Source organism: Dipodomys merriami, unplaced genomic scaffold, assembly GCF_024711535.1.
Source record: "Dipodomys merriami isolate MVZ:Mamm:240054 unplaced genomic scaffold, mDipMer1.0.p SCAF_4, whole genome shotgun sequence".
In the NCBI taxonomy this organism is placed as follows: domain Eukaryota; kingdom Metazoa; phylum Chordata; class Mammalia; order Rodentia; family Heteromyidae; genus Dipodomys; species Dipodomys merriami.
Window position 1 is genome coordinate 71,496,028 of NW_027205603.1, and position 27,723 is coordinate 71,523,750.

Consider the following 27,723-nt stretch of genomic DNA (forward strand, 5'->3'; position numbering starts at 1 on the left):
TATTATTTCAAAATTATGTGCCAGGAGCTAGGCTTTGGTGGATCCAGTCTTTAATCCTAGCTACTCAGGAAATATGAGGATCAAGCCTCAAAGCCAGCCAGGGAAGGAAAGCTTGTGATACACTTATCTCCACTAAACTATCAAAAAAAAAAAAAACCCAAAACAACAAGCAAAAACAAACAAGACCAGAAGTAGAACTGTGGCTGAAGTGGGAGAGTTAGCCTTGACCAAAAAAGCTCAGGGACAGTGCCCATGGCTTGAGTTCACACACACACACACACACACACACACACACACACACACACACATCAAATACACACAATTATGTGCTGGTGTCCTCACAGGGCAAGATAGGTATGAATTATTAAGGTAAAAAAAATGTCCAGTCAGGGGACCAAGTGGCAGAAATACTGCATTAAGTTGTCAAAGTCAGACCCTCAGGCTCCTTCCTGACATCTTTTCTGTTCACTCTACCTCATCTCTCTCTTTCCATCATCCACAACATGCCTGTACTGTGATCTTCATGCTAACTTGACAATAAAAACTTGAATCTGATCTCTTGTCCACTGTCCATCTCCATCATCTTCATCTAGAAGTCAAACTGTGATCACCCTAGATTATTTCAATAATGGTCTAACTAAAGTGGTCCTACTTCCAATCTTACCTCTCATTCTTTCTTCCAATTAGTTTTTTTCCACAAGACTTATGGAAGGCCAAATAAAGTCCCATTTCTCCACTCAAACACTAATCTGTTGTCCTCTGGGTAATATCTATCCTCCTTAATGTAGCATCAAGGCCTTTAATGATTTGGATGCTCTGTTTACCTGTCCATTTTCATTTCCTCTCTCTACTTCTCTATAAATACTCCTTCCTCTCCCCAGCTCCTCCTTCCTCTCCCACTGGTCTTCCTCCATACATAAATGCCAAGTGGCTGAAGCTATAACCCTTCTGCTCCTCGTTTGATTCACATTCTTTCCGTCTAGACTAGACTGCTGCCCAAGCTTGTCCCATTGGTTAGAGTGTTTCTTCCAGTCATTCCACCCTTCTTCTCAACTCCTAAAAATGAGTTTTATTTCAGACAGCTCCTCCCAAGAAACCACCCCTACTTATAAGACACCTGTGCATGCCTCCAGGAGATGATCTTGATTTTAAGTAGGCCTAGCATCGTTCCTGCCATACAGTAGGCACCAATGTACAACTATCAGAGGAATGACTGCATGAGCACTGATTTCTGCAGAGGCCAGTGAGCACAGTATAAAGAACACAGATACAACTTGTGTTTAACAAATGCTCAGATACCAATAATATCTTTGTATTTTGGAGGTGGGGTGTGTACCTAAAAAAAAAATCCAACATGTGTTCAGTGAAAGCTTTTACTGCAGAAGTGCAGGCTGTGAGAGGCTGTGCAGTAGCTCGGCCGTCACCATAGCAACCTTGCCGAGGGAAAGGCTGATGGTTTAGTGTTCAGACGTCTCTTAGCTCTGTACTTTTGGAACCCAAGCCTGTTTTTCTGCTGTTCTAAAAGGCAAGTTTTACAAATGATAATATCTCTGCTGCTTTTAATTTCATTCAAGTGTTTCTCATGTCATTAAGAGCAATGTCTTGTAACATCTGGGTTGCATCATCAAAGGGATATAATCCAATACAGTATAATGTGTTCATCTCTCATCTGCGTTACAATATTTTTATGCATAATTTTAATTCTCTAGTTAAATACCTACTGTCTTTTTATTCTAATTGTCTGGCTGTTCTTGAAAAATGAGTGTCTTGCTGGGTTATAGAGTCTATCAACTATTTAAAAGGCTTGAGCCCTTAAAGATAATAATTGACAAACATATCCAGACCCTGCAAGAAACAAGGGAACCAGGGGATCATTATAGGTTTGGAGGAAAGAAATGTCTTTATAAAATTATGCCCTAAATGTGGGATAAGTTATATGATTCTTTTTACAAAATTGGTAATTCTAGGATTCATACCTTTTTAGATGCCCAAAACTTTCTATTTTCAGAACTCTCTATGTACACATATGTACATATATATATATATATATATATATATATATAATCATATATAAGGCTTCTGAAATTTCTATGAGGTCTAAAAGTGGCTAATCCCTGAAGCCAGATGAGCAATAAAGGACAGGATTTTTATTGGCAACCCTTCACCCCCACAACTGGAAACTTCACAAAAAGACAATACAAATGCATTGAGGAAGTCTTTGTACCACACAACCGAAACACATCCTAGTCCTCTACATGCACCCATCCTCACATCTCACCTGCGTATGCTGGAGCTTTCTTGGACTCAGTCAGGGCTGACAAAGCACCATCTCCTAATCCTATCAGCTGTGCGAGCAAGCGCTGCCGTCTCTCTCAGTGACCCGATGTTGGGTGATCTGCACAGCAACAGGGAGCAGCTGACGTGCTTTACAACACGTCACGAAGAAAAGAAACTGCATTCTGGGGCATCCTGGGATTTTTTTTTTGTGGTGGGGTGGAGACCCATATTTTTCTTACCAGGGAGAGAGCTGCCTGTTTTCACGTAAGAGCATGTGTGAGTGATCATCCCTCCTCTTATTGTATGTGTGTTATTGTTACTATGTGGTTAAGATATTTTGATGTTGCAAAACTGGTAATGAGTAGGATTATGCAAGATCACTCCCTGAGGAGAGGGCCCAGAGAGTATTTGGGGCAGAAAGAGGAGTGGGTAACCTGAGGCAGGGCGTCGTGAGCATTCATTGGGTTCAGAGTGTGCCAATTATCTCCGCTCTGCAAATGAGTTTTTAGTCAGAGGCCCTTCTCAGTGAAGAGCAGAAATGAAGAAAAAGTCCAAGTGGGCAAGATAGGTTGGGGCTCGGGGCCTTGAAGGATAGTGAGGGTATCTTTTTCTGCTTGTCTGATCGGGAAGCAGACGGAAGGTAGTTTCCCAAAGCATGCTATCTGATGTTTGTGGCCTTTTGTCCATTGGTGAGCGCAGGGCAAGGAACTAGCCAAAACATAGGTGCAATGGTTGTATTAAATGAAATAGGAACACAGGTGGATCAAATAGGTAAAGCTTTGTCAGGGTGATAGATTAGCATGATTGCTAATTAAGGTCTCTGGACAGTGCAAGCGTGGGGCTTGCTGTTAGGCAGGAAAGACTGAGTCTTGCCATTTACCTAATAAAATGCTTAGGATGACTAGACAATCTGTTGGCCTCACAGAGCTACGGAAAAGGCAAAGGAAGTTATCGATGAGTTAGGCACAGAAGGCCTAAATCCACAAGTTTGAATTTAGGCCTTATTGAGAAGCCTCTTCCTTCCTTGACAGATCTAGAGGTAAGAAAAGGGCAGTGGAAATTTGCCTACACCCAGCAGGCAAACTACCCTGAGAGATGAGGAGAGGAGGCCAGGACTCTTGTTAGATACAGCAGAAGCAGAGCCAGTACCTAAAGCTAAAATGTTCAGGAGTTCCTTTAGCATCCATAGCAGTCTAGGCTTAGAAAAGAGATTTATACTCTTATTTTGCCAGAAAGCAGACCTATAACTAGATTTGATCGACTTGAAAATGATCTGCTCTCCATCATGTATTCAGGACCATGATTTTATGCTTGTCCTCAAACCACGTTTTTGGCAAATACTCTTAGTTTTGTTTTTGTTTTGTATTTTATTTTGCTGCTAAAGATGGAGGGGGAGGGAGAGTGATTTTGAGATTGTCTATTCAAAGAACCAGAGCATTATAGCGAAGCAGAGAAAACGCTCCTTACAGACCAAGTGCTATAATGGCATCTACAGGAGCCCAGGAGACCAGTTGGGTTGCTGGGGGCTAAGAGGATGATGAATAAGGAGGCAGCAGGAAGGAGAGGGAGAGCAAGATGACTTTTGCAGCTGGAGAACTGAAGACAGCCATTATTGTTGTTGTTTGTGTGGAGGTGGGGTATAGAGACAGAGTCTTGCTGTGTGGAACAGGCTAACTTTAAACTTGTGATCCTCCTGTTAAGAACAGGTATTTTTGAATTATGATTATTGTTATTATTATCCTTAAGTAGTTGTACAGTGGGGGGGGGTTCAATGGAACATGTCAGTCTGTGGTTACAATACATCCGGGTCAATGTCATCTCTTTCATCCTCTCCCACATCTCTCCCAACCCCAACATCCTTTCAATTTACCTAGTTCCAATTTCACATATGTACACTGAATTATTATGGATGCCTTCACCCACCCTGCTGAGGACAGTTCTAATTGCCACTTTATTTTCACATCCTGGACCATTTCTGTGAACCATTTTCCTTTATTTGTGAAACCTTACTTCTCACTGAAAAACATACGAACAAACAGGTTTGCTGTGTCCTCCTGGCTCCTGGCTACTCCTCTATAGAAAACAATGTAGGAAAATAAATCTAAAATTTGGGAATCTGGCTTATGTTGTTTCATCTATGTGTCTTCTTTTGCTTAAAAAATAGTGCTTTAAAAATAACTTTAATACTCTTTTTTTTTAAGGCTCTGAAATCACATCATCAATATCTTGGAAAATAAAAAAAAATTCATTATTCATTGTCCTAACATCAATGACTCCATATTCATTCTGTTAATATTTTTGTGTATTTTCTTTCAGGCTTATTTACTGTACCTCAAAACAACACTGTTAACGTGAGAATAAAATTCTAACTGACATGTGACATCTGAGGCTTCTTGGTGGCATCACCTCTGGCTCTTTCTATGATTGCGCTAGACTCAAATGTCCCCTGTTTGCCAACTCATTCTGTCTGTTCTCTGACAGAGATAGCCATCATATCATGTTGACAGATGCCTGGGGCTGTTACTGGAAGCTTGGAATATCCAGCAGGGCTTCCTGGGTCTATGGCCTTGATGGAGATTGAACAGCTCTGAAGTTTCAGAGTGAGGTTCTATTGGAGAATTAGCATAGCTAGGCCTGAAGACGCAACCTCATCTCAGGGACTAGGAGAAAGGCACTCATGGTTCCTTTCTATTAAGAAGTCTAGCTATTGAGAATGCTAACCCAGAGGAGAGCAGGAAAGTGAGATGAGCATCGCAACTGTATGAAGAGAACTGTGATGAGAAAATGTAGTCAGATTAAACACTAAGCCTGCTTTCGGCTGGTAGATCTAGACATAAATTGCTCTTGCTTCTTCCTGACAGTACTACCTTAGTCAGTTTGTTTAACCCCTCCTGGACTCAGCATGTGGTAAGGACAGGTTAGCCAAAAAGGAAGAAAGATCTCATTGTACCAGCTAATGTCTTTGGGCAAATGAAGATCTCTGAGCTTCATCTTCACACCTATAAAATGGGCTTAATAATAGTAGTTAGCTTATAATATGGTTATAAGGATTAGATAAGCCTCATATTTCTGTCTGGCACATGTTTAGAGCTTAATAAATATTCCTTCTCCTTCAGGGTCACACTATTCCAACCACAATGTATGCCCCCTGTTTGTTTATGATTGTTTTCATTCTAAAGACTTTCATTTTCATTTCATTAAAGGAAACTATGTCTTCTCCCTATGACCTATGACAGATAAAGAAGGAAAGTGCATTTCTTATTAGAAAAAGGTGTTGATAGGACTTTTCGTTCCACAGGTAAAATTTTTAAAAGTTATAGTAGATGGCATACAAATGTGTAGACATCATTCATTAATTCATCCAATCATATATCAGTGTTTATTTTGCTCCTATTCTGAGCCACATCTTTTGTGTGTTTCAAGGTCTTAATGGAAATGGTTTGTCAGTGTGTTGGTATCATGGTGATAGATCCTGAGGGCTTGCCAGTTTATAAATTAGGGCCTGAGGTTCCTAGGGCGAGGTTTGAAATGAATTTTCAAGGGTGAAAAGGTTATTTTGCAGCATCAAGCACAAATATGTGGTGTTTAAATAAGTATTGGTTAATCAACAATACCGTTAAAAAAAATTAAGACCACCATGTTGCACTGCCACCTATTGGTTCATTAGTGAACTGTCCTTTTCACTGTACAGTCACTTTGGTTTCCAATAACACAACTCTGCTTTTAAAATTGGAGATGATTTATTTTAAAGATCTTAAAAAATGATAACATGTAAGTTGTAAAATGGGGGTTTATTGGGACATTTTCATACATTGTACATTCATCAACTCTCCTCATCCTTCTCCCAACTTCTAAACTAATCTTAACAGGTCTCATTGTTCCATTTTCAGATATACAAATAAAATTAAGTACCTCCACAATATTCATTCTCATTTCATTTACCATCCTCCTCTAGCTGATACCCAGCCCACAGAATGTTTTTCGTTCCTATCATTCATTTTTTAGTATATCGTAATTGTACCAAAGTGCTTATCATGGTATTTCAGAATTCTTTTATGCAAGGCTTAATAATGCCTTTATTCAACCTTTCTTAGCACTATTTCAGAAAAGAAAAAACAAAATGTAAGGCTACAAAGCTATTAACTGGATGCCAATGAGCAGAATAGCTATTATGTAGGTAGGTGTGAAGCGGGTGCTATTGTCAGTAGACTAAGATCCCCAAATGCTTTGCTTCTGCTTTCCTGTAGAGTCCTTCAGGAAAGTTTTAGGTAGCATCTCTGCATTGCTGTGTCATTATATGTTGGTCTATCCATCCACCCATGCACCCATGCACCCATCCACCCATCCATCCATCCATCCATCCATCCATCCATCCATCCATCCATCTGTCTAGCTGAGATTGTTTTGTGGATTAAATTGTCTAACACCCACAATAGGCCCATTGTAGTCCTGGTACAGACATTGAATTCATCCACAGGTTTCTTGTCCTCCCTCCTTTTTCCTTCCCCTCCTCAATTTACAATGACCCTGAAGAGGATAAGCTATGATTCTATTTGAGCAAGACAATAACATGCATCCTCCTCCAAATAGCAGATTAATCCTTCTGGGGTTTTAAATGATATTAAAATGGCCTCTGCCTTGTCAAATTTCTGGTTACTTAAAACATAAATAGACTAAAATTTTTTAGCAGCTTTAGGTGTATAGAAAAAGTAAGAAGGAAAGTACAAAAAATTCTCCTATACCCTGCTCACCAAGCTCTGTTTTAAAAATAGCTTTGGAAACAATTCATTCCCCATTTACTTGATTTATTGTGTATAATGATACTCTACTTCTAAAGAAAGTGCTAATAAGTGCTAATTAAATGGGTCCACACCTTTACTTTCTCCTCCCCCGCCCCCCACCTTATCTTTCTGGCTCTTCTCCATCTTCCAACTTGTTGCATGTGCCTCCAAGGTTTTCTGTGTTTCAGTCAGTGGTGGATCCCGCATGCTGACTTTAAGGACTTTTTTGGAGATTCTCAATAACACTGTCTTTCATCTGACCTGAGGCTCATTGCAGGAAGAACCTCACAGCCCACTGACAGATGGTCCTGCTGCTCATTTGTTACAGTGCTGGCCCCAAATTATTTTCTACCTTCTCTAGTTAGTGTTCTCTGCTGTTTACCACAGAGTTTATTTAAGACTCTCTCACATTTGAAATCCATCAGCCTTCTGCCTCTCTCCTCACACAGTACAGGTGCCTCCCTGGTGACAGATCAAACCAAAGATATGAGAACTCTTGTCACCATGCCTACAAATTCATGTGGCACTGTCCCATACTTCCTATTCCTTACCCCTTAGAACTGAAGTTTTGTTTCTTTCTTTACTCCAATTTTGGATCCCATCATTTTCTGTTTCTGTTTTTGTTTTTGTCCATCGTGGGGATTGAACTCTGGGCGTTGTCTCTCAGCTCTTCAGCTCAAGGCTAGTGCTCTACCACTTGAGCCACAGTCCACTTCTGATTTTCTGGTCATTTATTGGAGATAAGAGTCTCATGGACTTTCCTGCCTGGGCTGGCTTTGAACCACATTCCTCAGATCTCAGCCTCGTTAGTAGCTAGCATTACAGGCATGAGCCACTGGCGCCGGCTTAATTTTCTGTATTTTAAGGGAAATTACCAATTTATAAAAAAATTCCTTACCTATAAAGTTGAGTAATTTTACTACCTACCACAGTACCTAACATTTTGTCAGTACTGATGAGGTGAATGGATGCACATATAGCACTTGGAAGAATGCTGGAGTCTGTGGCTCCTGCCTGTAATCCTAGCTTCTCAGGAAGGTGATATCTGGATTGGAACCTAAGAATCTATCCTACCTCCTAATTATCTTTAGAATATGCTCATTTCTTTACTACTTCTTCCTGCTTGGATTTCTAATTTGGCCTCCAGCCTTGTCTGTTTACTCCGGTTTTTAAACTGTAGGCAGAACCGCCTCTTTTAAAGTTCAGATCTGATCACAGCCTTCTCCCTATTCTACCTTCTCCAGCCAGTCCTGAAATCTTCCAATACTCTTTACTAACTAACCTCAAGGTAAAGTTCATAAACATGCATGGACAAAAAACACCCCCCCCACACACACACACCCTGCTCTGCTATGCCTTAAGTCCTCTTTAAGCTTTACAAATGTTCTTTCTTCTTACAACATTCCTTCCAGGTTTCAGTCTTTACCACCACTAAGTGTCCAGTCCCTTTTTCCTTTCAGAGTTATACTTTGGCTATCTGTAACTCTCTTCCCTTCAATTCCAGACTCTTTAAATTAGGTTTCCTTAGAGTCAGAGAATTTACTCCTATATTGAGGATAAGGTAAGAGAGAATGTGGGGGTGGGAATGTGGCTTAGTGGTAGAGTGCTTGCCTAGTATGCTTGAACCCCTGGGTTCGATTCCTTAGTACCACATAAACAGAAAAAGCCAGAAGGGGTGCTGTGGCTTAAGTGGTAGAACAAAAGAAGCTCAAGGATAGTGCCCAGGCCCTGAGTTCAAGTGCCAGGACTGGCAAAATAAAAAATTAAAAAAATTAAAACATACAAAAATAAAGGTGAAGAGAGAATGAATTCTGGCTTTACAAACACTTTCTTCTGGAACTACATGGGTGTACTGTGACAGAAGGGTAAAGTCATATTAAAGATATGAGAAAAGCTGTGTATGACTTTGTGTCTATAATATGTGTTGGACAACAATTCAAAATAATTTTGAAGTGACCAAATGACATAATGATCTCCAGCTTGATATAACTTGAAAAGCTTTTGACATAGAAACTACATATATTTATTTTATCTTCTCTTTTATAAAATATTAATTTTAGCTTCATTATCTTTAATAGATTCATTTCTCTTGAGAGAGAATTCAAAGAATACTGTTTGAAAAACTATTCCCATGATTCCTTATTACAGTTTTTCCTTCTGTTTTATCCTGACACATATTTTAGACTGTTAGTATTAAAAAAATTCCAGATAAGGATTTTTTTCCAAAAAGAAACTGAAATTTGTATTTTACTTGGAGAGTAACATTGCCGTATGTTTATTGTTTAAATAAACTTGGGATAATGCAGCATTTTCAAATGTATGTATGATTTAAGTAGCTCTATTTTGAAACTTGGAACAATAAATTATTATTCAAGCAGGAGAATGCTGGCAAACCTCGTACTATAAACCTGCTTTAAAAATACTTTGAGATTGGCCTTTTTCTTATTTTATTTTATTTTATTTTTATTGTGAAAATACTGTATAGAGGGGTTACATGAGGAAGGTAATAAGTATATTTCTTATCAAGCATTGCTGCCTCCTCCCTTGTTTCCCCTTCCCATCCCTTCCCATCTCCCCCTCCCCGCCCCCCACTCCATGCCAAAGTTGTAAAGTTCATTTTTCAACATAACGTCTTGGACATCTCATTGTTGCAATGGGTTCACCTGTATCCATATATAAACATTTTTTCCCTTCCCCTCCACAAATTATACCAACATCAAATACAGTGAAAACAACTTTTCTTTTTATGCTTGAGATACTAGATACTAAGTATATAAATGTGGGGTATTTAAGTTCAATGTGTGTGCAGTTCCCATAGTAAATACCTGGAAATTTTACACATAAGTTACTATTTTTCCTATCTGCCCTAATGTCATTGGTTCTCTTCTCAGCATTTTAAATTCAGACATATCTTTATGGGAAGATGGTGATGTGTGCAATATGGCTAGGCAAGGTGGCATTCTTGAGGAAGACAGATAGGAAGGTGATTGTCTGAGGCTGACACTTGGCAAAAGTGTGAGACCCTATTTGAAAAAAAACCAAAGCCCTAAAGCCCAAAGGGATGAAATGATAGGGTTCTTGCAGGAGACAATGCTTTGGAGACCAAATTGTGGAGGATGGGGAACTGATACAGAATTAAGTATCTTCGATTTTGTGTGGGATGAAGCAAACAATAATTTCCCTGATGTTCACCTAAGAATTGTCTTATTATACTTCGGCTATTCAAATCTCTTCCCTTCATTTCCAGGCTCTGTAAATAAGTGATTTTATTGACTCAACTGATGTAAATGGAACCCTTGTTATTTACCAAGAAGTCCAGTAAATATGGGGAGACTTGAAATAGTTTGCCTTGATTATGGAAATAGGTGATTTCTTATTTGATTTTGTTCCTTTTCACAGTGGCTTAAGCAATGTTTGAACTGTAGTAGGGGCATAGAGTAAAAGGGTAAATAATGAACCTCACCAAACACTGAGCCATACTTTCATCCTTATGGCTATTTTAAAAATAAAATATTTAAAAATACATGAGCTATTTAATATTAATATAGAGATATCACTATTTCCAGCTCTAAATTATAGCATAAACCAAGAATAAGTACACATAAAAGCAAAACAAAGGAACCCCATTTACTAATCCAGAAAAATAATTATTTTTTGTTATGAATGTGATCAAGTGAAAAATTACACATCTTGTTTTCCTCCTTAGCTGAATTCTTTGAATTTGTTGTTCAGAGTGTGTTTCTATAAATATTAAAAAAACTAAGTAGACAAACAATTCCCTAATGGTATGAAATAGGCTCATTTCTATTGCAGTTCTGCTATCACTGTGTACTATATGGTCACTTCTCTAAAAAAATATGGTGAGAAAGAATTTGCAGTGGAGGTTTCAGCATAAAATTCTATTTTGCTTAAACCAGGAGGAATATTTCCTTCAAAGCCAGGGTTTTCTGGTGGGGTTTTGCCTAAAGGAAACTTGTTTGTTGTAGTAAGCATTAGTAAGGAAGGCTGACAGCAGATCTGCAGCTCTGGCCTTCCTTGGAAATGTGTATTCAATATGTATGTCCTTGCTCAAGCAATTCTATTCCTGTAATCTGACTTCATCCTTTCCACTGTTGCCATTGAAACTGGGAATGGCTGCAGAATACAAATCATATGATAAATATTTGGGAATTTGTCTTTGTATTTTTTCAGCACCACTGCCAAACTTCATGCCTAGAGAGCTGTGTGAGGCTTTTCAATCTGAAGCCTTTGAGCAATTCCATTCTCTTGCCAACTGGGAAGGCATGCACATGATTTCATTGTAGCAGCTCTTCAGAGGGATTAATAAACATTAATATCTCTGTATCTTTTAAAGTCTTGTTTATTTGCTGATTATATGTTTATAACCCATGAATTTAAACACTGAGATGAATCTTTATATAGACCCTACAAATGTCATGCACAGATTTGAAAAGCTTTGGTACACATGGAGAATGCTTTCCTTTTTTTTTTTTTTTGGGTGGTACTAGGGTTTGCACTCAGGGCCTTATACTTGCTAAGTAGGTTTTCTACCACTTAAGCCACTCTGCCAGCTCCTTCTTATGTTCCTTATTTTCTAGATAGGGTTTTGCTTTATACCTCAGCCACTCTGGACTGTAATGCTCTTATTCATGCTTTCCTTTGTTTCTGGGATGACAGACGTACAACACTGTGTCAGCCATTGTGATTCGTCTGTAGCTTGGGATGGGAGGAGTGCATCACCATGCCAAGGCACTGAGTAAGATGCAGCCTCATGTTTTGTGTTTTGGCTGACCATGGACTGAGTCCTCGATTCTACTATGTAGCTAGGATTAAAGGCTTGATTCTTTTTGTCTGATCCTACTGGAAGATGCTGCCTTTACAGTAGACCATTAAATGTACCAGGTGTAGCCCTTTCTTAATCCTCTGGAGGGTACTACAGCACTTTTCATGAAGGGATGTGGCCAATAGCCAGTCTCTCTGTCACTCTGAAATATGCCATTGGAGAGAGCAATTCTAATTTTTTCCCCTGTATTGGGGACTGACTGCAGGGCCTCATGCTTTCTAGACAAGTAATATACCTTTTGAATCATACCTCCATTCATTTGCTTCTAATATTTTTCAGATAGAATCTAAGCCTTTGCTAAGATCCTTCTACCATAGACTTCTATGTATATGGGATTGTAAGTATAGACTCTCAGGCCTCACTTGCTTTTGAGATAGGGTCTTCATAACCATCGTCAAAGCTGGTCTTGAACTTCATAGATCTAATAGCTCACTGATGAGTAGAAAGTGTACAATAAATTTTCGGCTGGCTAGCATCCTCAGGCAACTCCAGACTCTATTTGGACTTGGACTTGGGATTTTTTTGTACCAATCATAGTTTTTGAAGCTGAAATACTAACAAAGGAAAGATTTGAAGATAGGCTTTGCCTGTCCTATTTTTATTATGTAAAAATTCATTCCATCTGTTTTCTTTGCGATTGTTAAGCCTGCTTCTGCAAACTCCACTGTGGTTTTTAATTCACAAAGACCAAAAGGGACGATTCAATATAAGTTATCGAGAGATGTATGTTAGAAATGTATGTCAAAACTAATGTTTTAAATGTGGTCATAGCTAGTAACATTCTAAACAATTGAGACACGACGTGGAAATTGAAAAAGACATCTCCACTCCAATCTCTGAAACTGTTTTTCAGTTTTTGAGATGAGGAGATAATACTATCTTGCCCAGATTCAGCTCAAACTCACCATCCTCTCTCAGCCTCTCAAGTAGCTGGGATTATAAGCACACCCAAGGGAAGAATTACAGTGGTTAGCTGGTGATGTAGCTCAGTAATAGAGTGGTTGCCTAGCATGTACAAGGCTCCATGAGTCATGTTAGCACTGAAAAAAATCTTAGAACCTTTTGCATTTACTGCTTGGCTTATCTTAAATCCAAATAATTTAATACTTAATAAAGTAATTTTAATAAAGTAATATTTAATAAAGTAATTTTACCCACATAGAACAATTGTATGATTAAGACCCTTAAGTTTTGGTTTTTGTTTTTAAATCAGGGATGGAAAGGTACTGTTGCTCAATAAATATAGTGGTCATTAGAAGTGGTCATTGATGACTTTTTCAATGATGTAGATAGACTCACATTTTTACCTGCTGAAAGGAACTCTTATGCCAAGTCACTCAATGTGCTTCATTGTCAAGACAATGAAGACAAAATGAGTTAGGAAATGGTGCATATTATACAACTCTTTAAAGTTCTCACTCTAGATTTAAGCTATCACGGGCCCTAAGCAATCCTTCACGAAAGACAATGATTTAACTACATTTTCTTCTTTAGCTGATTTATTTAACCAAGAAGCCTTTCTCTTTTGTGAGGAAATGTAACATCTGTCATCCTGGAGGTAGGAGAAAAGGAGGTTCAATGCTGAAGTTTGAAGAGAAAGAGGCCTCTTGCAATTGGGGAAAGCCATTATGAAGGAGAACTATTTCAAGACAGATTTTCAGAAAGGTGATGGGGATGAGCCCATGAGGTCTTCCAACCCAAGGGACAGACAATATGACCTGAGAAAGACAAAATGTACAGTGCCGGTAGGAGTGGTTTACATTTAGAAGAACCTGTAGAGGAATCAAAAGGTTCCTATCGGGCAGGAATGGGGCAACCAGGCTTTAACACTGAGAAATTGATGCTCCACAGTAAAGTGACTAGGAAACCAAGTCTGAGAATTTTTTTTTTCACCATGTCATTTCTTAAACATTTTCTTGACCATGAAAGCGATTACTTCATTTAAACCTTCACTAGTCCAGGGCAGTGCAACCCAATGAGCTATACATACACTTCCACATTTTTAAAGTGCAAACATTGATTAAAAAACAAAGGGAACAAATGAACAGTGAATTTTATTTAATTTAAAACATTCAAAATTTTACCATGTTAGCCAGGTGCTGGTGCCTCACACCTGTAATCTTAGCTACTCAGGAAGCTGAGGTCTGAGGATTGTGAATCTAAGCCAGATTGGGCAGGAAAGTCCATGAGACTCTGATCTCCAATAAACCACCAAAAAGCCAGAAGTGAAGCTGTGGCTCAGGTGGCAGAGTGCTAGCCTTGAGCAAAAATGCTCAGGGACAGCAGCCAAGCCCTGAGTTCAAGCCCCAGGACTAGCACCAAGAAAATAGTATTTTAAACACATAATTAATTTAAAAATGATTAAGTGATGGTTTTTTTTTTTTTTTTTGGAGGGGGTTGCTCTTCAACATCCAGGATTCAACTCAGAGAATTTCAAGTGCACATTGAGCTCATGTTTAGTGATTCTCCACTGGGTGGCAAGGATTATACATTAGAATTACTCAGATGGACTGAGTGGGATTCACTTGGAGAAACTTCTCTAATAGCTTTTGCCAAGATCCAAAGTTTGAATTTCTTTAAGATGAAGTAGTTAAGACACATTTCCTTCTTTTAAATTTTATGTTTCATGGTTTGGTCAGAGTTAGAAGAGACAAATTAGACTAAAGGTAACACATTCTTTTTTCTTCTGCAAAGCAGTTAATTAATGTAAATTAATTGTAGTCAAGCTCTTCTGGATTATTAATTACTTAAGAAAAGTTAGTGGGTTAGACAAAGGCCACAATGTCTATGGAAGCTCATCTGTAACCATGTGGTTCTATGAAACTATTCCTGCTTTTCAGAAATTTAAATGATTCCTCCTGCTAGTGAAATTTCTTCACACTTCATCACATTTCTAAGTAAGTCATCCTGTAACCGTGAAGTTTTCATATCCTGGAGGCATTCTCCCAATGCTTCCCAAATGCTTCTACTTAAAATATAAAGCAATTTGATTCACACTTCTCATTTTTGAATCTACTAAGGCCATTTTGGTAGAGGAAAAACTACAAGCCTGCTGTTCAGTTTCTGTGTTCCACCAATTCTCTTCACAGAGAGCTTGCACATTTCTTGTTAAGTTTCCAAAGCACATGTTAACCCTCCATTAGAAACTGAATGTCGATGGTACATTCTGTACATGGAAGCTCCGAGAAGCTGCTGCTTCAGAAAGGAAGTTCAATGCCAAGGAGCCTTTTCCTAAGTAGAGCGTGCAATTGCACCAATAGGGACTTGGGTTAGCAATGGAAAAAATCCAATAACACAACATATTCTGGGAAAGTTCCTGGCTTTATTCTTGGGTTTCTGAATCTCAGCATGATTAGCATCTTGAGCTAGGTAATTTGTGTGTGTGTGGGGAGGCTGTGCTTAGCACTGTGGGGCATTCAGTAGCATCTCCAGTTTCCACCTACATGAAGCCATTGACATTCACCTTCCCTGACCTCTGTTATGTCATGACAAGTCAAAAATGTCTCCAGACATTATCCAATGTTTCTAGGAGACAAGATTATCCTCAATTGAAAAGAATTACTCTATTCAATGTCCAAAAATTATATATTCAAAGTATCACTTGAGCTCTAATATTGGAGCACAAACCCATTAATATTATTAACAATATCTTCTTTTTCGAAGAGTTCACAGCCTTTGGAAAGTGGATTGTATTCCTTCATGGATTTCTTTTGTGTCCTGCCTTCTCATTTTCAATGATCTTATTTTAGCTCATTCTCTGATTTCCAGGTTAATACCCTACCTCATTTTTACCGGGAATTGCTGTACCATAAAGAGAATGTCAGCTTTCATACAAAATCATTTATTACAACAGAGAATAGGAAGATACAGCAGCCTGAACCCCTTGGACACAGTTCAAGGGTGTTACTGAAATTGTTTTTTGTACTGACCTGTGATCCCCACATAAAGAAGGTTACTGAAATGTCACTGCCATCAATTTGGTACCTTTCAGTAATGCCACAAAAATGTGGTAATGTGTATCTTAAATAGGTCCTAAGGCCCCTCTCTTTGTATAAAATGCTATGGTGAAGAAAAGCCCTCAACAAATTTTTTATTTCTCCTTGTCTCTTAAAACACATACAAGTAAGCATTTTAGCAAAATCTATTTTTGTCATGTATAAAATTTGGAAAATTTATGAATAGTAATGTGAGTTGGAGATGTGGATAAAGTGGTAGCCTCACATGGGGAAGGCAAGTTGAAAAAGTGAGAAACCCTGAGTTCAAGTCTAGTACTGACATGCACACACACATGCACGTGCGCATGCGTGCGCGTGCACACACACACACACACAAACACACACGCACAAATGAAAGAATGGTAAGATTAATAAGTTATAAGTATTACAAGCATATTTCAGATTTTTAGTTTATAAGCTTATTTTGAAATGACTACACAAACAGACAAGTTTAATATGAGAAGAAACATGGTAAATGAGAAGGGCCAGATGGATGGCTCCGATACAATATATAAAACTACTGTTCTCTATTATTTTTGGATTATCTGTTTAAAAAATGCACCTTGAAGTCATTATTCTAAGCACTGATAATAGCTACCATTTTATTGCTAAATGAATGTTCTCTCATTTAATTTTAACACTTGCTTGAGGTGGATATTATGACCTACATCTGATAGTTAAGGTACTTGAAACGCAAAATGTTCACATAACTTGTTGAAAGCAATGGCATTTATATCCATACATTTTTAATGCCAAGGCTCAAGTTCATTCTGCTCTCTGGGCAACTCTAGTGAGAGTTGGTCCAACACTATACAGCTCTCTTAATTCAAGGAGGCTAATGGACTCTTTGGCAAAATTGCGGAATCTTGTCATGTTCTCATTTAGATTAATAAAATTCAGCTATTCAAGTTGGGAGAGAGAGAAAGTTTAATTAAACAGCTATTCAAGTTGAGAGAGAGACAGATAGGGTTTTATTCAAGTTAACAGACCGACAGATAGTTTTTCCAGGCTTGGCCTGGTGGTAAAAGTAGATGGGTAGTGTGGATCTGCTGTCTCCTTGGTTTTCACAGCTCAATGAATTATGTGCACTTCTAGTGTTTAAAGATTCAAATATTTTTAGAACAAGGCTCTCGTTACATGCCAGCAATTTCATCTGGCACAAAAGGAATACTGGTATGCTATGAGGACTATTGCTAAATGGTCAACTAAATGGCTAATTTAAAGAATTTTCTCTAACACATCTTAACTATTTTATTTTTACTATTATTTTGATTTTTCATCAAGTGCTTTCTTTAAGACTTTAAACAAATGAGGTGCTGTGGCTAGTGCCTACAATCCTAGCTTCCAGGATTCTGAGATCTGGAGGACTGTGGTTCAAAGTCAGCCCCTGGCAGAAAAGTATGTGAGACTCAATTCCAAAATAAGCAACAAAAAAGCAGTGCTGGAGGTATAAAGCTGAGTGAGGTTCTGAGTTCAAGCCAAAGTACCGCCAATAAACCAAAACAAAATACTGTAAAAATATATATAATGTAATTCTACCATTTAAGTATGTACACATACTAGGAGAATAGTAGGAAGAAGACATCATCCCATGATTTTCCAACAGGAAATATAAATGGAATAATCATATTTTTCATGTTATTATTTAAAATTAGTAAAACAGTATCCTATGCTTTCAGATTATTGCTGGTAAGGATGAAGGTATTTTAGAAGGTCTCAAGGTGAGTGCAGTTCAGACTCTGCCAGGGCAACACAGAATGGTAAATATTTTATTTTTTGTATAATTCTTCAAAAGAATTGTAGGGGAAAAGATTGCGCTGGTAACCCAATCTCAATTATTTATTAACTTGAATATTTTCTTAATTTCTATTACATTTACTTTATAAAATAATTAGTATATATTTAATTCAATTACATCAAAATTGAAGAACAAATGGAGTGAAATTCACCCACATGTCAAATACTTAAAGTGCTTGTGAAAGAAAAGGTACTAGAAAGAGAGCAAAATATTTGCAGGCCCTGGGAAAGCAAGTGCATTTGTCTGACTTGTCTAATTACTCTATAAAAACAACTGATCTATAAGGTTGAACATATTTGTTCTGTCATAAGCAACTATAAAATAAGATTGAATACAGTGGATTTAAGTAGCTTACTACAAATATATCAATGTATTGAACCTGAACGGGGAGACATCTTATTGTCATATCAGATTTAGCTCTCTGTCGGTTTTATGTAAACAGCATGTTTTATGTCTGGAATATAAATAAGAGAAATATGTACCGATTAATGCCAACAAAAAAGTGCTTTGGGATGATTCTTTCCTCTTCGCTTTTCTTCCACTAATTGTCGAAGGAAAATGAAAACACCCAGAGGCTAATAATAATACCAAGAATTTACTTATTGATTTTAGAGTTTCCATATGTACATTTATTTGTGAACCTATTCCTTAATTATAACTGTCCTTGTACACATAAGATTGGCTTGGATCCTGGGGACATGGTAAACTATGAAATCAGTCTGTGTATGTGCAGCCAAAGGAGATTTAACCTGTCAATTAATTGGTGGACGTTCATCATCACAATTCACATTTGTTTTCAGTTAAATATATGGAGCATTAGCCCAAAGAAATAAGAGGTTAGTAATAGTAACAGAATTATCATTATTCATTTTCATGATGTTAAAATTAGATTCTGTTTTATTATTCTTATTATTAGTTGATATATATGTGCATCAATATAACAATATAAAGGTCAAGATGGAATATTAAGTAGTTTAAATTCTATTCTAAAGAAAAAAAATTAAAAATCAGGATTTTCGTGTTTATAAAATTTCTAGCAAAACGTAAAAAAATGTGAGTGTAAAATATGTTCATATGTACAACCTCAATTTCTAAATGCCTCTTGACTATTATTACGGTATAATATTTCCTGTAATAATATTTTATGAGACTATTGTGTAATTTCTTTTTTGTTCTTGTGGATACTACTGAATGAAGGCATGAAGAAGGATTATATCTCTTCCAAAATTTATCTCTCATAACTGTTAGTTTTCCTCTCCTGACATGAGTCTTGTTAGATATAGTAAACCAAATCTGAATGCAGAACATTACATTTTGTTGTAAAGTCATTAAATTTGAGACAAATTTATTTCAGCAGCTTTCCCCCTAATCATGGGTGTGGCATAGTTTTTTTCAAGGAGCAGGCTATTTGAGTGCATATTTCATAAGCTTCTTATTCATTATTCATACATACCACTAGAGATGGGGGGATATATTCACAAGCACATTCTCTCAGATGTTTCCTCTGAGAAGTAGACTCAGCTTGAACCTCACAGAGTGTCTTCCAGCAAGATGACACAAGGTCTTTCTTGAGTTCTTACAGTAATGCCACAGTGGGCTCTGTCTTCCACTCAGATTCAATTCTTGGTCCATGAATTAGGCTTCTACAACATCACCCTAAAATAATTTGAGTAATTTACAGCATTTGAGATGTTTCAAATTAGTTTTGTTTTGTGTGTTTCATAAATGTGTGCTTTTTCAAGAAACACAAAACTAAATTATCACTTTGTTCATTTACTTATTGAGAGAGGTCATATCACTTTGTTCATTTACTTATTGAAGTTGAATTTAGAGTTTTTGCAACCACACATAGCTGTCTAAGGTTTATGAGTTAAGTAATAGACACTGAAATGCTCTTGATGCTTCATAAATATTTAATCATAAAAGTGAGGATATCATGCTGCTCCTCTATTTCAATTAAAAATGGGTTATTAGTATAAATCTTTTGGAAAAATTCATTATGAAATCAAAATGAAAGGGTACTAATGTGAATGCTATGATTTCAAAATAGAAATGCAAAGCTCCTTTGCTGTATTACTAGATTGCATTTTTCATAAAGTTTCAGTAACGAACAAAATATTAAAAAGTTAAGAGATAAAAATGTAGAAGTAACCTCTTCCACTTGTTACTGTAAGAAAACATTCACTAGAATAATTGAATTTAGAAATTGTTTAAATATATTGTGATGCATATTTTTGTCAGTACAAAGGTTTGAACTCAGTGGTTCATGGGGCTTGAATTCAGGGCTTGAGCGCTATCCCTCAGCTCTTCAGCTCAAGGCAAGTGCTCCACCGCTTGAGCCACAGTGCCACTTCTGGTTTTCTAGTGGTTTTTGGAGATAAGACTCTTACAGACTTTCCTGCCTGGGCTGGCTTTGAACCATGATCCTCAGATCTCAGCCTCTTGAGTAGCTAGGATTACAGGTATGAGCCACTGGTGCCCGGCTTGGCAAGTAATTTTTTTGAGATGGAATCTCATGAATGTTTCTGCCCAAGCTGACCTTGAACCATGATCCTCTGGAGCTCAGCCTCCTAAATATCTAGGATGATAGGCATGAGCCATGGGCACCAGGCCAACTTTATTGTTTATTTATTATGTTGAGCTGTGGACATAGCACTTGGGAAGTAATGAGCTTTTCTGTACAATTAAGATAGTGTCAGTTTGGCATTTATTGGATTGTTTTGGTAGCCAACTGTTTAAAAACATTTGAATGGGCTAAGATTTTAGAGGATATGTTATGGAGAAACTCTGTCCTCCTTTGTGAGAGTTTCAGGGAAGGAGAGCTTCAAGTGTGCATATGCTTGGACAGATGCAAGTGTTACATGCATATGCTATCAGTTCACAAATTCTTTCATGATTTTGTCTTAATAGGTGACAATGGTCACAGAGTAGGACTAAGAATTCAAGACAGCTTAAAAATAATACATGTAAAGGAATCCCTAGACACTATTCAATTAAAAAATGAGAACACTCAGATGATATGGATTGCTATATCCAGCACGTTTGCCAATTACCAAAATAAAGACAAAGGTTGCTGTTGCTCTTTACCTTTTTAAACTTTTTTTTCCTAAATAAAAATAAGCCATATGTTTCAGCTGATTTTCAATCACTTCAGATGCCTTGATTATTTTAAAATGAATGGGGAAGAGTACAGATTACGTTCCAGGCAAAGCTTTGACTTAATCCTCTTAAAAAAGAACAAAAGTATAAATTGAGACCTAATAGTTTTGGTGATACTGGAATTCATACTCCAGGACTTTCACTTGCTATGCAGGCACTTTACCAATTGAGCCACTCCTCCTGTCTTTTTTGGGTGTTAGTTATTTTGTGTTGGTTATAGCTTTGCTTTTATGCTCAGATCGGCCTGAAATGTGATCCTCCTATTTGTGCTTCCCTTTGTCATTGGAGGGCAGGTGCAGGCTACTGCGACAAGCCATTGTACTTCCTTAGCTGGGATGGCAGGTGTGATCACAGCTTCCAGCCACTGATTGAGATGGAGTCTCAAGAGCTTTTTTTCTTTTTTAATACATTTTTATTGTAAAATTACTGTACAGAGGGGTTACAGTTACATGAGCAAAGTAATGATTACATTTCCTAACAAGCATTGCTACCTCCTCCTTTGTTTTTCCCCTACCATCCCTTAGGGGATCCACAACTATACTCCCCACCCCAGCCTAAATTGTAAAGTTCGTTTTTCAACATAATGTCTTGTGCATCTCATTGTTACAATGAGTCAACCTATATCCCTATTTAAGCATTTTGTTTTTTTCCCTTCCCCTCCCCAAATTAGAGAAGTGTACATACAAGATGCAGGGCACCGACATTGAATACAGTGAAAATAGGGGTTATACTGTGGGGGAGGAACATACAAAGCAACAAAAAAAAATCACATGGTACATAATAAATACATTAGAAACAATAGCAAGAAAGAAAAAAAACCACTTGTGTCCCTATCTTGTTGTTCACTTCACTTAACATCATCTTATCTGGTCATATGTACATAGCTTTTGACCTTTTCTGCTTGTCCCAGACATACACTAGTTATTGCAAATAAGGGAAACCATGGGACCTATGTTTCTTTGGGCCTCAGAGTCAAAGCAGGTACCCTGAAAACATTATAGGAAGGAATAGGAGAAACCCTAGGTTTCCTTGGCACAGGCTGAACACATCAAACAAAGGTTGGACAAATGGGATTGCATGAAGCTGCAGAGCTTCTGCATGGCAAAGGACATAGCTAGCAAGATCAATAGAAAAACCACGGATTGGAAGAAGATCGTCACTACCCATAAACGGATAAGGGTCTCATATCTAAAATATACTTGGAACTCAAAAAAATTAAATCCCAAACAACAAATCCTAAAAGAAACAATTGCCCAATAAATAAGTGGGCTAAAGACTTAAAGAGAGACTTCTCTGAAGAGGAAGTAAGAATGGCCAATAACATGAAGAAATGCTCAACCTCTCTAACCATAAAAGAAATGCAAATCAAAACAACATTGAGATTCCATGTCACCCCAGTTAGAATGGCTATAATCAAGAACTCTAATTATTAAACAACAGATGCTGGAGGGGATGTGGCCAAAAGGGAACCCTACTGCAATGTTGGTGGGAGTGTAAACTTGTTCAACCACTTGGGAAAGCAGTTTCGAGGTTCCTCAAAAGACTAACGAGCTTTTGTGATGGGTTGGCCTCATATTGAATCTCTACTTCCCACTTGGCTCGGATTACTTGAGTCACTACACTCAGAAATCCAGGATGTTTTCATGTTAAAATCAGTATGCTGAAGAAAGTGAAACCTTGCTTAGATTAAGGACCTACTGTGTGTCAGGCACCATGCAAAATCTTAATATGCATTATCCCTTGAATTCTTGCAGTAACCCTGTACATGTAAGAGTTGTCTAACCATTTTGATTTCTACATGAGGAGATTGGATTGGATACTTTCTAAGCTACAGACTGAGATGTCTCAGAAGACAGAAGTGTGATACACATTTCTGAATAACTAAACACTAGTTTCTTATATATAGATACAGATATACTTAGATATGGAACAGGAATAAATCTTTTCTATTTAAGAAAAAGCAAAGAGTCATTTTACTTTTCAAAAGCTGACTGCAAATACACTGATGATTAGATAAAGTATCTTTCTTTTCATTCTCAAAGCTAAGTGTATTTGCATCTCTCTGTATTTTATCATCCTGTTCTGGAACTTGATTGGAGGGTTTATTGTTAATTCCTAATCCCTGATTTGTCTTGAAAGTAGATAAATCACTTAGTACCTACTATTTCAATCTGAGTTTGAAAGAACATTTTTAAAGGAAGTGCACGAGCGCGCTTGTGTGTGTGTGTGTGTGTGTGTGTGTGTGTGTGTGTATGTCCCTCAAGGAAGGCTAGCTATTCTACTACGTGAGCCACAGCTTCACTTCTGGTTTTTGGAGATAAGCATGTCATGCACTTTCCTGCCCAGGTTGGAATTTTTTTTAAGCAGATAAAGCAAATTTATTTAAAAGTTAAAGGAGGAAGTGGTCCTGTGGCTTAAGCAGTAGAGCACTAGCCTTGAGCTGAAGAACCCAGGGACAGCACTCAAGCCCAGAGTTCAAGCCCCACGACCAACCAAAAAAAAATAAAAAATAAAAAATAAAAGTTAAATGAAAGCAAGGAAAGAAAAGCAATGAAATAAACTCCCCATGGAGTGGGGATCCAAAGATCAGAGTCCTGAGAATGTTTCTTGCTTTAAAAATTGTTATTATTAACATAATGTACAGGATTACCATTTTGTAAGTCAGGTAGTAAGTATATTTCTTTTTGGACAATGTCACTCCCTTCCTTTGCTTTCCCCCAGTTTTTTCCCCTCCTCATCCTGCCCACAACCAAAATAATTTTTCTTTTCTGTCTGTCGTGGGGCTTGAACTCTGGGCCTGGGCTCTGTACCTGAGCTCTTCAGCTCAAGGCTAGCACTCTACCACTGAGCCATCTTCCCATTACAAGCAAGGTGATTTTTCTCAGGCAATTGGATTGCAAACTTGGCTAAATCACATTATTACTTAGGAGAACTTTTGACAGTATCAATGTGTGTGACCTGCCATGTGATTTTAGTGAACACTAGTAAAGCCAGGCTTGGAATATATTGCTCGTAGTTTCTCCTCAAAGCAAAGGTACTATTCTGCAATTGCTTTGTTTCTGCACTCATGTGACTTCAAATGAGATCAGATTTGGGTGCTAAGTTGTTATGAAGAATTGATCATGGCACAGGTGTAACAGCTACAATAGAATAAGGTAATCCTGACAGAATCAGTATAACTTGAGGTAACTTTTAAACTGTGGCGACTATATAAACCTTACTAGAGAGACAATTGCTTTGGAGCAGTCAACAGTTTTTCTCTTTGTGGGAGTAGAAGAATTTAACTGATACCCTCAATGCCAAGGCAGTGAAGCCCATATAAATAGAAGTTATATTTAAATCCATCTTCACCTGTAAGAGTCTCCTACACATTGTATGCCATATATGGCATTCATAGGAACTATTTTATAAATCTACATGAGAGATACCTAAATAATAAATAACACAGCACTTCCACTTAAGACCAGACATGACCCTTTACTAGTAATCTATGATGTTTTCTGAGGAGGAAAACAGCTGTAAACTCTGATATGCTATAGAAACACTGGGTGTATACAACCTCAAACCAGTTAATATCACAATAAAATCAATTTGATGAAAAATAATTCTAGATTAAGAACATTAGTTCAGAGTTACACTAGAGCAACACTAGCAGTGTAAGATCATGTAACTTGGAAAAGGAAGCAGAATGGAAATGATTGAAACTCAATCACTCTTTCAACTGCTCTAAGTCTGGCAAGGGTAGGAGCCTGCTTTGCTAGGGTAGCATTCTGCCCCTTTTGTCAGTCAGAACACAGATAAATATGGGGAATAACATAGAACTTAGTTTTGCATGTTTTGATGAAAGGGAAGTTGCTTTTTACTCAGGTGACATTAGTGACCATTTTTATATACAACATGTTCTTTGCAGGAATCATAAGTCAGACACTATAAATTTTTGTTTAATGATCAGTTGAAATTTTAAATTTTCTTCAGATTAGTTCCAACTGCCAAACTAGTTTTTTGGACAGTCAGCAACATTTTTACAAATTGCGGTTTATTTAAGCCATCTTTCTTAATACTTTTATGACAAACTTTTTTTGAGGGGTAGGAGGGGAGGGTGGAACGTCTATTCATCTTCTCATTTCTCACTGATAAATTTCCCAACACAGTTTTCATCAGAGATAATACAACCAATTTACCCTATGCATATTTGTACTCAAAAACATAAATTCCACTATTATGAAAGCACAGAAAATTAGAAAGTTTGCATCTGTGCTCAGTTGGAAATTCAATTTTTTCACAGCTTTATTAGGGATATAATTGACATACAATAAAATGCACATCTATAAACCAACAAAAGAAAAAGAAAAATATAAAAGGTATGTTAATGTAATTTTACAGTGATAACATACATTAGAGGCAGAGTTTAAGGTAATAAGTGATGACTAAATTGGTGGGTAAAAACATATAGCTCTTTAAAGTGCCTTTTTTTGTCTATTTGACAGTATATTTCTACTTTATCTAGCTTTTTTTTAAAGCTTAAAACCAAACTAAAACAAAAAAAAAATCTTCCCATTCCTCTTGGCAATAGAAACTTGTGAGTTCTTCACCAGTAACTGAGTAGCTTTTCCACAGATTTTTCAGACATCCTATCACAAGTCTTGTTATCTGACCGGCAGGTACCTATTTTATGTATGAGAAACCTTTGACACTGATATGCCGTCTCCCAGCAAAACAAGCATTTATCCTTCATCATTACAAGCAAACTTACCTATTTGGGATTAGAAGTTATCAAAACTTACTGGCTCAGTCCAATATAAAGAGCTATATAAAGGCATCCATCTGGGGCCAAGGACTGAAAACTTACTTAAATGAACAGAAGAACCAGATGGCTATAGCTAGCCTCTGAATGGAAAGCAGGGAAATCTGCACTGGTGTGTAGTGTTTTCTGGTGCCATGCTTTGTTCTAACGAGAATGTTAATGCTAGCATTGCAGTTTGCATTTCTGCTTGCTCAGAAACCACTGACTCAGACAAAGCTTCCAGCTTTGATGAAGGAAGGATAAATCCCAGGAGGCAGGACCTCCCTTGTGTGCTAATAAAACAAGTCATAGGATGTATGTGTGAATTTAAACAGCAAGAAATTTATGGCCATGTTAGCATCACTGATCGCATTTAGAAGACTCATTACAGACTGCAATTTTTTCCATTTCTTGTGAAAGTCCATTAATGAATTTTTATTATGTTATTCTTGTCCCTGGTATGCAAAAATTTCATTGGTGTACATAAAAACTATTAGTATTAAAAAAGAAAAACACATTCCTTAGGGCAGTGAACTATAGATCAAAGCATAGGATAATAGGATAAGAAATGCTATGAAAAAGTTAAAACCATAAATATAAATAAATAACAGTGCAATAATGTATGTGTTAGCATGCTGTATTTTAAAATATGGGGAGGTAAAATTTCAAGTCATGCTTACAGCTATTCTTATTATACTAAAGATATAAAGCAGGGGATTATTATCTAAACTGAAGTTTTAAAAATAATTCTACTTTGAGAATTATTTATTCTAAATAATGTACAAATTTATGTGTAATTTTATCCCTTCCTCCAGTGTTTGCATAACTGAAATTTGTTTTTTCTCTCATTACATGTGATAATTGGATAATAGAGTATGTAGGTCAAGACCTGAAAAAATCTTTTAGACCAAGTAGTTAAACCATCATTTCATATCTACTGTACAAATCTCTATAGAAATTTACATATATATGACTTGTAAGGTCATAAATAATAGTCATGACAATATTTTAATCACTTCATCTTATGCATAACATCATTATTATTTCTGTAAGGAAAATCAGATAGTTTTTTGCTTTTACTAATGAGAATAATGTCTAGGTATTTCCAGTAAATGCAATATTTTCAGAATCATTGGCAATATTTTCAGAATCATTGGATCTAGTTAACTGTTCATTTTTTAATTCCTTAGCTGGATGTCACAATGCAGCTATAGGAATGATAGATGTTATATACTTAATACTGCCTTTCTCCCCATTCTATTGTCATACTTCCTTTATTGAAAATGATCAATATTGTTATTTTTGAGTTTAGTTTCAGTTGATTGATGGCTTTTCTAGAAAACTTCAGTGCTAAGAATGGGCATCTCTAATAATAAATGTCCATTTTGAATGTTTTAGTTAAAAAATGAAAACGTTAAGATAATAAATATTAACCACATGGAGAAAAGTAAACTTATTGTATCAAACGTAATTTTACTACCTGCCGATGTAGTAGGCTTAAATGATGGCTTAAATACTTGCTGTAAAAGTTTTTTTTAGAGATATGCTAATAGTAAATATATTTACATGTAAAAGTTTATGCAAATTATTTGTTTTAGTCTTGAAAAAACCTCTCTTCTGGAACATTTCCTTCAAGTTTGTCTGGACCCCATATTATTGCCACTTCACTACAAAAGAAGGAGAGAATACACTAGCCATTAGAATTGAAACTCTTGTCCAACCTCAAGAAACATTTCTAACTGGGAGCAAGAAAGTATATGATATATCAATACTTTTTCAAAAAAATGTCATTTTTTCCCATTTCCCATAGAAGTTAATGTGTCTTTGGCTCTTGACTTTTTTTTCTTTTCTCTCCTTTCCATCTATGAAAGAAGACAAGAGGACAAATATGATTTCTTTTTTATTAGGTAGAAAAGGGAGTTACCTTTATAAAAAAGTTTTCAAAGCAGATCAAGAGAAAGATTGTTTTAAGAACTAGAAGTTACATGGCAATATGGAAATTAAAAGGCACTTGAATGTACAAACAGTAGTTCAGTTGTTGGCTATCCATTTAGAGATCAAAATTAGATGGCCTGAGTTTAGATTGT

General features: G+C 37.0%; 1 protein-coding gene and 1 pseudogene across 7 annotated transcripts in view; one reads left to right on the forward strand and one right to left on the reverse strand.

Moving 5' to 3' along the window:
- Sybu (syntabulin) overlaps positions 1-27,723 on the reverse strand; it is a 100,560-nt gene that overhangs the window by 68,586 nt on the left and 4,251 nt on the right. For 5 of the 7 annotated variants that reach the window (XM_069991278.1, XM_069991275.1, XM_069991274.1 and 2 more), the window contains exon 1: positions 2,279-2,411. The exons of the other annotated variants lie outside the window; for them this stretch is intronic. The gene's annotated coding sequence lies outside the window, so the exon portion shown is untranslated. Of the gene's footprint in view, positions 1-2,278; positions 2,412-27,723 lie in introns of those variants that run through there. 7 annotated transcript variants of the gene reach the window in all.
- LOC138805949 (nonsense-mediated mRNA decay factor SMG5 pseudogene) overlaps positions 2,506-27,723 on the forward strand; it is a 103,578-nt pseudogene continuing 78,360 nt past the window's right edge.